Consider the following 13,279-nt stretch of genomic DNA (forward strand, 5'->3'; position numbering starts at 1 on the left):
AGCAACAAAGTGCATGAAGACTGGGATCAACACATGGCATTGGCTAGAGTTAGCAGCCCTTGAAACTTGCTAGAGAACATCATAGACACATACAAAACAGAGAATTTTTAAATCCATGTTAGGAATAAACAAAAATGTCATCCTTTGGCTGATGCAGCATTTCTCTATATGGCATACAGAGAAAACTTTTTCTCAAATATAGCAATATGGCAAATCTAAGAAATGCAAAGGCAACTTAATCAATCAGGACTTTTTTTGGTGATTGAATCTACTGGGGACTAGGTTTTAAGAAGAGAAGAAGACCAGACCTTTACTCTAATTAGTGCACACTGAAGAAGTAACTTCTAAAAACCAGAATATCTAAAAACCATAGCACAAGTGATGGATTACTGCATTCTTATTGCAACTTTTCTTATTTCCAAATATTTGACAAACATCTCTCCAGTTGAAAACTGATTTGAAACAGTTTCAAAATTAGTTTGGAGTAAAGAAACCACTGAAGTTGATGGGATTTATAGAAAGTTTCAATATAGATAAGCTATCATAAAACTTTGAAAATTAAACTTTAAGGAAAATGAACAAAGTTAGGTCCCACCGAGATTTGAACTCGGATCACTTGATTCAAAGTCCAGAGTGCTCACTGTTACACCATAGAACCCTTTATTATAGACTCTTCCTCTACTCAATATAGCTGATCTTTGAAATACTGAATGTTCTCGTGTTTTAGGTACATTTGGCATTTTTGTGTTTGCTGATGCTTTTATGTATGGCTGGTTCACTCAGTTGGTTAGAGCGTGGAGATAATAATGCCAAGGTCACGGGTTTGATCCACATATAGGCCATGTGCTTTTACTTGTTGTCCTACAAGAAATGCCAAGAAAGGATTTTATCCAGCAACAAAGTGCATGAAGACTGGGATCAACACATGGCAATGGCTAGAGTTAGCAGCCCTTGAAACTTGCTAGAGAACATCATAGACACACACAAAACAGAGAATTTTTAAATCCATGTTAGGAATAAACAAAAATGTCATCCTTTGGCTGATGCAGCATTTCTCTATATGGCATACAGAGAAAACTTTTTCTCAAATATTGCAATATGGCAAATCTAAGAAATGCAAAGGCAACTTAATCAATCAGGACTTTTTTTGGTGATTGAATCTACTGGGGACTAGGTTTTAAGAAGAGAAGAAGACCAGACCTTTACTCTAATTAGTGCACACTGAAGAAGTAACTTCTAAAAACCAGAATATCTAAAAACCATAGCACAAGTGATGGATTTCTGGATTCTTTTTGCAAATTTTATTATTTCCAAATGTTTGACAAACATCTCTCCAGTTGAAAACTGATTTGAAACAGTTTCAAAATTAGTTTGGAGTAAAGAAACCACTGAAGTTGATGGGATTATAGAAAGTTTCAATATAGATAAGCTATCATAAAACTTTGAAAATTAAACTTTAAGGAAAATGAACAAAGTTAGGTCCCACCGAGATTTGAACTCAGATCACTTGATTCAAAGTCCAGAGTGCTCACCGTTACACCATTGAACACTTTATTATAGAATCTTCCTCTACTCAATATAGCTGATCTTTGAAATACTGAATGTTCTCCTGTTTTAGGTACATTTGGCATTTTTGTGTTTGCTGATGCTTTTATGTATGGCTGGTTCACTCAGTTGGTTAGAGCGTGGAGATAATAATGCCAAGGTCACGGGTTTGATCCACATATAGGCCATGTGCTTTTACTTGTTGTCCTACAAGAAATGCCAAGAAAGGATTTTATCCAGCAACAAAGTGCATGAAGACTGGGATCAACACATGGCAATGGCTAGAGTTAGCAGCCCTTGAAACTTGCTAGAGAACATCATAGACACATACAAAACAGAGAATTTTTAAATCCATGTTAGGAATAAACAAAAATGTCATCCTTTGGCTGATGCAGCATTTCTCTATATGGCATACAGAGAAAACTTTTTCTCAAATATAGCAATATGGCAAATCTACGAAATGCAAAGGCAACTTAATCAATCAGGACTTTTTTTGGTGATTGAATCTACTGGGGACTAGGTTTTAAGAAGAGAAGAATACCAGACCTTTACTCTAATTAGTGCACACTGAAGAAGTAACTTCTAAAAACCAGAATATCTAAAAACCATAGCACAAGTGATGGATTACTGCACTCTTATTGCAAATTTTCTTATTTCCAAATGTTTGACAATCATTTCTCCAGTTGAAAACTGATTTGAAACAGTTTCAAAATTAGTTTGGAGTAAAGAAACCACTGAAGTTGATGGGATTTATAGAAAGTTTCAATATAGATAAGCTATCATAAAACTTTGAAAAATAAACTTTAAGGAAAATGAACAAAGTTAGGTCCCACCGAGATTTGAACTCGGATCACTGGATTCAAAGTCCAGAGTGCTCACCATTACACCATAGAACCCTTTATTATAGAATCTTCCTCTACTCAATATAGCTGATCTTTGAAATACTGAATGTTCTCCTGTTTTAGGTACATTTGGCATTTTTGTGTTTGCTGATGCTTTTATGTATGGCTGGTTCACTCAGTTGGTTAGAGCGTGGAGCTAATAATGCCAAGGTCACGGGTTTGATCCCCATATAAGCCATGTGCTTTTTCTTGTTATCCTACAAGAAATGCCAAGAAAGGATTTTATCCAGCAACAAAGTGCATGAAGAGTGGGATCAACACATGGCATTGGCTAGAGTTAGCAGCCCTTGAAACTTGTTAGAGAACATCATAGACACATACAAAACAGAGAATTTTTAAATCCATGTTAGGAATAAACAAAAATGTCATCCTTTGGCTGATGCAGCATTTCTCTCTATGGCATACAGAGAAAACTTTTTCTCAAATATTGCAATATGGCAAATCTAAGAAATGCAAAGACAACTTAATCAATCAGGACTTTTTTTGGTGATTGAATCTACTGGGGATTAGGTTTTAAGAAGAGAAGAAGACCAGACCTTTACTCTAATTAGTGCACACTGAAGAAGTAACTTCTAAAAACCAGAATATCTAAAAACCATAGCACAAGTGATGGATTACTGCATTCTCATTGCAACTTTTCTTATTTCCAAATGTTTGACAAACATCTCTCCAGTTGAAAACTGATTTGAAACAGTTTCAAAATTAGTTTGGAGGAAAGAAACCACTGAAGTTGATGGGATTTATAGAAAGTTTCAATATAGATAAGCTATCCTAAAACTTTGAAAATTAAACTTTAAGGAAAATGAACAAAGTTAGGTCCCACCGAGATTTGAACTCGGATCATTGGATTCAAAGTCCAGAGTGCTCACCATTACACCATAGAACCCTTTATCATAGAATCATCCTCTACTCAATATAGCTGATCTTTGAAATACTGAATGTTCTCCTGTTTTAGGTACATTTGGCATTTTTGTGTTTGCTGATGCTTTTATGTATGGCTGGTTCACTCAGTTGGTTAGAGCGTGGAGCTATTAAAATGCCATGGTCACGGGTTTGATCCCCATATAAGCCATGTGCTTTTTCTTGTTATCCTACAAGAAATGCCAAGAAAGGATTTTATCCAGCAACAAAGTGCATGAAGAGTGGGATCAACACATGGCATTGGCTAGTTAGCAGCCCTTGAAACTTGCTAGAGAACATCATAGACACACACAAAACAGAGAATTTTTAAATCCATGTTAGGAATAAACAAAAATGTCATCCTTTGGCTGATGCAGCATTTCTCTATATGGCATACAGAGAAAACTTTTTCTCAAATATTGCAATATGGCAAATCTAAGAAATGCAAAGGCAACTTAATCAATCAGGACTTTATTTGGTGATTGAATCTACTGGGGACTAGGTTTTATGAAGAGAAGAAGACCAGACCTTTACTCTAATTAGTGCACACTGAAGAAGTAACTTCTAAAAACCAGAATATCTAAAAACCATAGCACAAGTGATGGATTACTGCATTCTTTTTGCAAATTTTATTATTTCCAAATGTTTGACAAACATCTCTCCAGTTGAAAACTGATTTGAAACAGTTTCAAAATTAGTTTGGAGTAAAGAAACCACTGAAGTTGATGGGATTATAGAAAGTTTCAATATAGATAAGCTATCATAAAATTTTGAAAATTAAACTTTAAGGAAAATGAACAAAGTTAGGTCCCACCGAGATTTGAACTCGGATCACTTGATTCAAAGTCCAGAGTGCTCACTGTTACACCATAGAACCCTTTATTATAGACTCTTCCTCTACTCAATATAGCTGATCTTTGAAATACTGAATGTTCTCGTGTTTTAGGTACATTTGGCATTTTTGTGTTTGCTGATGCTTTTATGTATGGCTGGTTCACTCAGTTGGTTAGAGCGTGGAGATAATAATGCCAAGGTCACGGGTTTGATCCACATATAGGCCATGTGCTTTTACTTGTTGTCCTACAAGAAATGCCAAGAAAGGATTTTATCCAGCAACAAAGTGCATGAAGACTGGGATCAACACATGGCAATGGCTAGAGTTAGCAGCCCTTGAAACTTGCTAGAGAACATCATAGACACACACAAAACAGAGAATTTTTAAATCCATGTTAGGAATAAACAAAAATGTCATCCTTTGGCTGATGCAGCATTTCTCTATATGGCATACAGAGAAAACTTTTTCTCAAATATTGCAATATGGCAAATCTAAGAAATGCAAAGGCAACTTAATCAATCAGGACTTTTTTTGGTGATTGAATCTACTGGGGACTAGGTTTTAAGAAGAGAAGAAGACCAGACCTTTACTCTAATTAGTGCACACTGAAGAAGTAACTTCTAAAAACCAGAATATCTAAAAACCATAGCACAAGTGATGGATTTCTGGATTCTTTTTGCAAATTTTATTATTTCCAAATGTTTGACAAACATCTCTCCAGTTGAAAACTGATTTGAAACAGTTTCAAAATTAGTTTGGAGTAAAGAAACCACTGAAGTTGATGGGATTATAGAAAGTTTCAATATAGATAAGCTATCATAAAACTTTGAAAATTAAACTTTAAGGAAAATGAACAAAGTTAGGTCCCACCGAGATTTGAACTCAGATCACTTGATTCAAAGTCCAGAGTGCTCACCGTTACACCATTGAACACTTTATTATAGAATCTTCCTCTACTCAATATAGCTGATCTTTGAAATACTGAATGTTCTCCTGTTTTAGGTACATTTGGCATTTTTGTGTTTGCTGATGCTTTTATGTATGGCTGGTTCACTCAGTTGGTTAGAGCGTGGAGATAATAATGCCAAGGTCACGGGTTTGATCCACATATAGGCCATGTGCTTTTACTTGTTGTCCTACAAGAAATGCCAAGAAAGGATTTTATCCAGCAACAAAGTGCATGAAGACTGGGATCAACACATGGCAATGGCTAGAGTTAGCAGCCCTTGAAACTTGCTAGAGAACATCATAGACACATACAAAACAGAGAATTTTTAAATCCATGTTAGGAATAAACAAAAATGTCATCCTTTGGCTGATGCAGCATTTCTCTATATGGCATACAGAGAAAACTTTTTCTCAAATATAGCAATATGGCAAATCTACGAAATGCAAAGGCAACTTAATCAATCAGGACTTTTTTTGGTGATTGAATCTACTGGGGACTAGGTTTTAAGAAGAGAAGAATACCAGACCTTTACTCTAATTAGTGCACACTGAAGAAGTAACTTCTAAAAACCAGAATATCTAAAAACCATAGCACAAGTGATGGATTACTGCACTCTTATTGCAAATTTTCTTATTTCCAAATGTTTGACCATCATTTCTCCAGTTGAAAACTGATTTGAAACAGTTTCAAAATTAGTTTGGAGTAAAGAAACCACTGAAGTTGATGGGATTTATAGAAAGTTTCAATATAGATAAGCTATCATAAAACTTTGAAAAATAAACTTTAAGGAAAATGAACAAAGTTAGGTCCCACCAAGCTTTGAACTCGGATCACTAGATTCAAAGTCCAGAGTGCTCACCATTACACCATAGAACCCTTTATTATAGAGTCTTCCTCTACTCAATATAGCTGATCTTTGAAATACTGAATGTTCTCCTGTTTTAGGTACATTTGGCATTTTTGTGTTTGCTGATGCTTTTATGTATGGCTGGTTCACTCAGTTGGTTAGAGCGTGGAGATAATAATGCCAAGGTCACGGGTTCGATCCCCATATAGGCCATGTGCTTTTTCTTGTTGTCCTACAAGAAATGCCAAGAAGGGATTTTATCCAGCGACAAAGTGCATGAAGACTGGGATCAACACATGGCATTGGCTAGAGTTAGCAGCCCTTGAAACTTGCTAGAGAACATCATAGACACATACAAAACAGAGAATTTTTAAATCCATGTTAGGAATAAACAAAAATGTCATCCTTTGGCTGATGCAGCATTTCTCTATATGGCATACAGAGAAAACTTTTTCTCAAATATAGCAATATGGCAAATCTAAGAAATGCAAAGGCAACTTAATCAATCAGGACATTTTTTTGGTGATTGAATCTACTGGGGACTAAGTTTTAAGATGAGAAGAAGACCAGACCTTTACTCTAATTAGTGCACACTGAAGAAGTAAATTCTAAAAACCAGAATATCTAAAAACCATAGCACAAGTGATGGATTACTGCATTCTTATTGCAACTTTTCTTATTTCCAAATGTTTGACAAACATCTCTCCAGTTGAAAACTGATTTGAAACAGTTTCAAAATTAGTTTGGAGTAAAGAAACCACTGAAGTTGATGGGATTTATAGAAAGTTTCAATATAGATAAGCTATCCTAAAACTTTGAAAATTAAACTTTAAGGAAATTGAACAAAGTTAGGTCCCACCAAGATTTGAACTCGGATCACTGGATTCAAAGTCCAGAGTGCTCACCGTTACACCATAGAACACTTTATTATAGAATCTTCCTCTACTCAATATAGCTGATCTTTGAAATACTGAATGTTCTCCTGTTTTAGGTACATTTGGCATTTTTGTGTTTGCTGATGCTTTTATGTATGGCCGGTTTGCTCAGTTGGTTAGAGCGTGGAGCTAATAACGCCAAGGTCACGGGTTCGATCCACATATAGGCCATTTGCTTTTTCTTGTTGTCCTACAAGAAAAGCCAAGAAGGGATTTTATCCAGCGACAAAGTGCATGAAGACTGGGATCAATACAAGGCATTGGCTAAAGTTAGCAGCCCTTGAAACTTGCTAGAGAACATCATAGACACACACAAAACAGAGAATTTTTAAATCCATGTTAGGAATAAACAAAAATGTCATCCTTTGGCTGATGCAGCATTTCTCTATATGGCATACAGAGAAAACTTTTTCTCAAATATTGCAATATGGCAAATCTAAGAAATGCAAAGGCAACTTAATCAATCAGGACTTTTTTTGGTGATTGAATCTACTGGGGACTAGGTTTTAAGAAGAGAAGAAGACCAGACCTTTACTCTAATTAGTGCACACTGAAGAAGTAACTTCTAAAAACCAGAATATCTAAAAACCATAGCACAAGTGATGGATTACTGCATTCTTTTTGCAAATTTTATTATTTCCAAATGTTTGACAAACATCTCTCCAGTTGAAAACTGATTTGAAACAGTTTCAAAATTAGTTTGGAGTAAAGAAACCACTGAAGTTGATGGGATTATAGAAAGTTTCAATATAGATAAGCTATCATAAAACTTTGAAAATTAAACTTTAAGGAAAATTAACAAAGTTATGTCCCACCAAGATTTGAACTCGGATCACTTGATTCAAAGTCCAGAGTGCTCACCGTTACACCATAGAACCCTTTATTATAGAATCTTCCTCTACTCAATATAGCTGATCTTTGAAATACTGAATGTTCTCCTGTTTTAGGTACATTTGGCATTTTTGTGTTTGCTGCTGCTTTTATGTATGGCTGGTTCACTCAGTTGGTTAGAGCGTGGAGATAATAATGCCAAGGTCACGGGTTTGATCCACATATAGGCCATGTGCTTTTACTTGTTGTCCTACAAGAAATGCCAAGAAAGGATTTTATCCAGCAACAAAGTGCATGAAGACTGGGATCAACACATGGCATTGGCTAGAGTTAGCAGCCCTTGAAACTTGCTAGAGAACATCATAGACACATACAAAACAGAGAATTTTTAAATCCATGTTAGGAATAAACAAAAATGTCATCCTTTGGCTGATGCAGCATTTCTCTATATGGCATACAGAGAAAACTTTTTCTCAAATATAGCAATATGGCAAATCTAAGAAATGCAAAGGCAACTTAATCAATCAGGACTTTTTTTGGTGATTGAATCTACTGGGGACTAGGTTTTAAGAAGAGAAGAAGACCAGACCTTTACTCTAATTAGTGCACACTGAAGAAGTAACTTCTAAAAACCAGAATATCTAAAAACCATAGCACAAGTGATGGATTACTGCATTCTTATTGCAACTTTTCTTATTTCCAAATATTTGACAAACATCTCTCCAGTTGAAAACTGATTTGAAACAGTTTCAAAATTAGTTTGGAGTAAAGAAACCACTGAAGTTGATGGGATTTATAGAAAGTTTCAATATAGATAAGCTATCCTAAAACTTTGAAAATTAAACTTTAAGGAAAATGAACAAAGTTAGGTCCCACCGAGATTTGAACTCGGATCACTGGATTCAAAGTCCAGAGTGCTCACCATTACACCATCGAACCCTTTATTATAGAATCATCCTCTACTCAATATAGCTGATCTTTGAAATACTGAATGTTCTCCTGTTTTAGGTACATTTGGCATTTTTGTGTTTGCTGATGCTTTTATGTATGGCTGGTTCACTCAGTTGGTTAGAGCGTGGAGCTAATAATGCCAAGGTCACGGGTTTGATCCCCATATAAGCCATGTGCTTTTTCTTGTTATCCTACAAGAAATGCCAAGAAAGGATTTTATCCAGCAACAAAGTGCATGAAGAGTGGGATCAACACATGGCATTGGCTAGAGTTAGCAGCCCTTGAAACTTGCTAGAGAACATCATAGACACATACAAAACAGAGAATTTTTAAATCCATGTTAGGAATAAACAAAAATGTCATCCTTTGGCTGATGCAGCATTTCTCTATATGGCATACAGAGAAAACTTTTTCTCAAATATTGCAATATGGCAAATCTAAGAAATGCAAAGGCAACTTAATCAATCAGGACTTTTTTTGGTGATTGAATCTACTGGGGACTAGGTTTTAAGAAGAGAAGAAGACCAGACCTTTACTCTAATTAGTGCACACTGAAGAAGTAACTTCTAAAAACCAGAATATCTAAAAACCATAGCACAAGTGATGGATTACTGCATTCTTTTTGCAAATTTTATTATTTCCAAATGTTTGACAAACATCTCTCCAGTTGAAAACTGATTTGAAACAGTTTCAAAATTAGATTGGAGTAAAGAAACCACTGAAGTTGATGGGATTTATAGAAAGTTTCAATATAGAGAAGCTATCATAAAACTTTGAAAATTAAACTATAAGGAAAATGAGCAAAGTTAGGTCCCACTGAGATTTGAACTTGGATCACTGGATTCAAAGTCCAGAGTGCTCACCATTACACCATAGAACCCTTTATTATAGAATCTTCCTCTACTCAATATAGCTGATCTTTGAAATACTGAATGTTCTCCTGTTTTAGGTACATTTGGCATTTTTGTGTTTGCTGATGCTTTTATGTATGGCTGGTTCACTCAGTTGGTTAGCGCGCGGAGATAATAATGCCAAGGTCACGGGTTTGATCCACATATAGGCCATGTGCTTTTACTTGTTGTCCTACAAGAAATGCCAAGAAAGGATTTTATCCAGCAACAAAGTGCATGAAGACTGGGATCAACACATGGCATTGGCTAGAGTTAGCAGCCCTTGAAACTTGCTAGAGAACATCATAGACACATACAAAACAGAGAATTTTTAAATCCATGTTAGGAATAAACAAAAATGTCATCCTTTGGCTGATGCAGCATTTCTCTATATGGCATACAGAGAAAATTTTTTCTCAAATATAGCAATATTGCAAATCTACGAAATGCAAAGGCTACTTAATCAATCAGGACTTTTTTTGGTGATTGAATCTACTGGGGACTAGGTTTTAAGAAAAGAAGAAGACCAGACCTTTACTCTAATTAGTGCACACTGAAGAAGTAACTTCTAAAAACCAGAATATCTAAAAACCATAGCACAAGTGATGGATTACTGCATTCTTATTGCAACTTTTCTTATTTCCAAATGTTTGACAAACATCTCTCCAGTTGAAAACTGATTTGAAACAGTTTCAAAATTAGTTTGGAGTAAAGAAACCACTGAAGTTGATGGGATTTATAGAAAGTTTCAATATAGATAAGCTATCCTAAAACTTTGAAAATTAAACTTTAAGGAAATGAACAAAGTTAGGTCCCACCGAGATTTGAACTCGGATCACTGGATTCAAAGTCCAGAGTGCTCACCATTACACCATCGAACCCTTTATTATAGAATCATCCTCTACTCAATATAGCTGATCTTTGAAATACTGAATGTTCTCCTGTTTTAGGTACATTTGGCATTTTTGTGTTTGCTGATGCTTTTATGTATGGCTGGTTCACTCAGTTGGTTAGAGCGTGGAGCTAATAATGCCAAGGTCACGGGTTTGATCCCCATATAAGCCATGTGCTTTTTCTTGTTATCCTACAAGAAATGCCAAGAAAGGATTTTATCCAGCAACAAAGTGCATGAAGAGTGGGATCAACACATGGCATTGGCTAGAGTTAGCAGCCCTTGAAACTTGCTAGAGAACATCATAGACACATACAAAACAGAGAATTTTTAAATCCATGTTAGGAATAAACAAAAATGTCATCCTTTGGCTGATGCAGCATTTCTCTATATGGCATACAGAGAAAACTTTTTCTCAAATATTGCAATATGGCAAATCTAAGAAATGCAAAGGCAACTTAATCAATCAGGACTTTTTTTGGTGATTGAATCTACTGGGGACTAGGTTTTAAGAAGAGAAGAAGACCAGACCTTTACTCTAATTAGTGCACACTGAAGAAGTAACTTCTAAAAACCAGAATATCTAAAAACCATAGCACAAGTGATGGATTACTGCATTCTTTTTGCAAATTTTATTATTTCCAAATGTTTGACAAACATCTCTCCAGTTGAAAACTGATTTGAAACAGTTTCAAAATTAGATTGGAGTAAAGAAACCACTGAAGTTGATGGGATTTATAGAAAGTTTCAATATAGATAAGCTATCATAAAACTTTGAAAATTAAACTTTAAGGAAAATGAGCAAAGTTAGGTCCCACCGAGATTTGAACTCGGATCACTGGATTCAAAGTCCAGAGTGCTCACCATTACACCATAGAACCCTTTATTATAGAATCTTCCTCTACTCAATATAGCTGATCTTTGAAATACTGAATGTTCTCCTGTTTTAGGTACATTTGGCATTTTTGTGTTTGCTGATGCTTTTATGTATGGCTGGTTCACTCAGTTGGTTAGCGCGCGGAGATAATAATGCCAAGGTCACGGGTTTGATCCACATATAGGCCATGTGCTTTTACTTGTTGTCCTACAAGAAATGCCAAGAAACGATTTTATCCAGCAACAAAGTGCATGAAGACTGGGATCAACACATGGCATTGGCTAGAGTTAGCAGCCCTTGAAACTTGCTAGGGAACATCATAGACACATACAAAACAGAGAATTTTTAAATCCATGTTAGGAATAAACAAAAATGTCATCCTTTGGCTGATGCAGCATTTCTCTATATGGCATACAGAGAAAATTTTTTCTCAAATATAGCAATATTGCAAATCTACGAAATGCAAAGGCTACTTAATCAATCAGGACTTTTTTTGGTGATTGAATCTACTGGGGACTAGGTTTTAAGAAAAGAAGAAGACCAGACCTTTACTCTAATTAGTGCACACTGAAGAAGTAACTTCTAAAAACCAGAATATCTAAAAACCATAGCACAAGTTATGGATTACTGCATTCTTATTGCAACTTTTCTTATTTCCAAATGTTTGACAAACATCTCTCCAGTTGAAAACTGATTTGAAACAGTTTCAAAATTAGTTTGGAGTAAAGAAACCACTGAAGTTGATGGGATTTATAGAAAGTTTCAATATAGATAAGCTATCCTAAAACTTTGAAAATTAAACTTTAAGGAAAATGAACAAAGTTAGGTCCCACTGAGATTTGAACTCGGATCACTGGATTCAAAGTCCAGAGTGCTCACCATTACACCATCGAACCCTTTATTATAGAATCATCCTCTACTCAATATAGCTGATCTTTGAAATACTGAATGTTCTCCTGTTTTAGGTACATTTGGCATTTTTGTGTTTGCTGATGCTTTTATGTATGGCTGGTTCACTCAGTTGGTTAGAGCGTGGAGCTAATAATGCCAAGGTCACGGGTTTGATCCCCATATAAGCCATGTGCTTTTTCTTGTTATCCTACAAGAAATGCCAAGAAAGGATTTTATCCAGCAACAAAGTGCATGAAGAGTGGGATCAACACATGGCATTGGCTAGAGTTAGCAGCCATTGAAACTTGCTAGAGAACATCATAGACACATACAAAACAGAGAATTTTTAAATCCATGTTAGGAATAAACAAAAATGTCATCCTTTGGCTGATGCAGCATTTCTCTATATGGCATACAGAGAAAACTTTTTCTCAAATATTGCAATATGGCAAATCTAAGAAATGCAAAGGCAACTTAATCAATCAGGACTTTTTTTGGTGATTGAATCTACTGGGGACTAGGTTTTAAGAAGAGAAGAAGACCAGACCTTTACTCTAATTAGTGCACACTGAAGAAGTAACTTCTAAAAACCAGAATATCTAAAAACCATAGCACAAGTGATGGATTACTGCATTCTTTTTGCAAATTTTATTATTTCCAAATGTTTGACAAACATCTCTCCAGTTGAAAACTGATTTGAAACAGTTTCAAAATTAGATTGGAGTAAAGAAACCACTGAAGTTGATGGGATTTATAGAAAGTTTCAATATAGATAAGCTATCATAAAACTTTGAAAATTAAACTTTAAGGAAAATGAGCAAAGTTAGGTCCCACCGAGATTTGAACTTGGATCACTGGATTCAAAGTCCAGAGTGCTCACCATTACACCATAGAACACTTTATTATAGAATCTTCCTCTACTCAATATAGCTGATCTTTGAAATACTGAATGTTCTCCTGTTTTAGGTACATTTGGCATTTTTGTGTTTGCTGATGCTTTTATGTATGGCTGGTTCACTCAGTTGGTTAGCGCG

General features: G+C 35.4%; 6 non-coding genes across 6 annotated transcripts; all 6 read right to left on the reverse strand.

Moving 5' to 3' along the window:
- Positions 1-2,369: 2,369 nt before the first annotated feature.
- Positions 2,370-2,441, reverse strand: TRNAQ-UUG (transfer RNA glutamine (anticodon UUG)). The gene has a single exon. It is a non-coding gene; the product is annotated as a tRNA-Gln (tRNA).
- Positions 2,442-3,261: 820 nt separating this feature from the next.
- TRNAQ-UUG (transfer RNA glutamine (anticodon UUG)) lies at positions 3,262-3,333 on the reverse strand. The gene has a single exon. It is a non-coding gene; the product is annotated as a tRNA-Gln (tRNA).
- Positions 3,334-8,611: 5,278 nt separating this feature from the next.
- TRNAQ-UUG (transfer RNA glutamine (anticodon UUG)) lies at positions 8,612-8,683 on the reverse strand. Its single transcript has one exon. It is a non-coding gene; the product is annotated as a tRNA-Gln (tRNA).
- Positions 8,684-10,394: 1,711 nt separating this feature from the next.
- TRNAQ-UUG (transfer RNA glutamine (anticodon UUG)) lies at positions 10,395-10,466 on the reverse strand. The gene has a single exon. It is a non-coding gene; the product is annotated as a tRNA-Gln (tRNA).
- Positions 10,467-11,286: 820 nt separating this feature from the next.
- Positions 11,287-11,358, reverse strand: TRNAQ-UUG (transfer RNA glutamine (anticodon UUG)). The gene has a single exon. It is a non-coding gene; the product is annotated as a tRNA-Gln (tRNA).
- Positions 11,359-12,178: 820 nt separating this feature from the next.
- TRNAQ-UUG (transfer RNA glutamine (anticodon UUG)) lies at positions 12,179-12,250 on the reverse strand. Its single transcript has one exon. It is a non-coding gene; the product is annotated as a tRNA-Gln (tRNA).
- Positions 12,251-13,279: the final 1,029 nt, after the last annotated feature.

This window comes from Taudactylus pleione, unplaced genomic scaffold (assembly GCF_031769625.1).
Source record: "Taudactylus pleione unplaced genomic scaffold, aTauple2 ptg000085l, whole genome shotgun sequence".
In the NCBI taxonomy this organism is placed as follows: domain Eukaryota; kingdom Metazoa; phylum Chordata; class Amphibia; order Anura; family Myobatrachidae; genus Taudactylus; species Taudactylus pleione.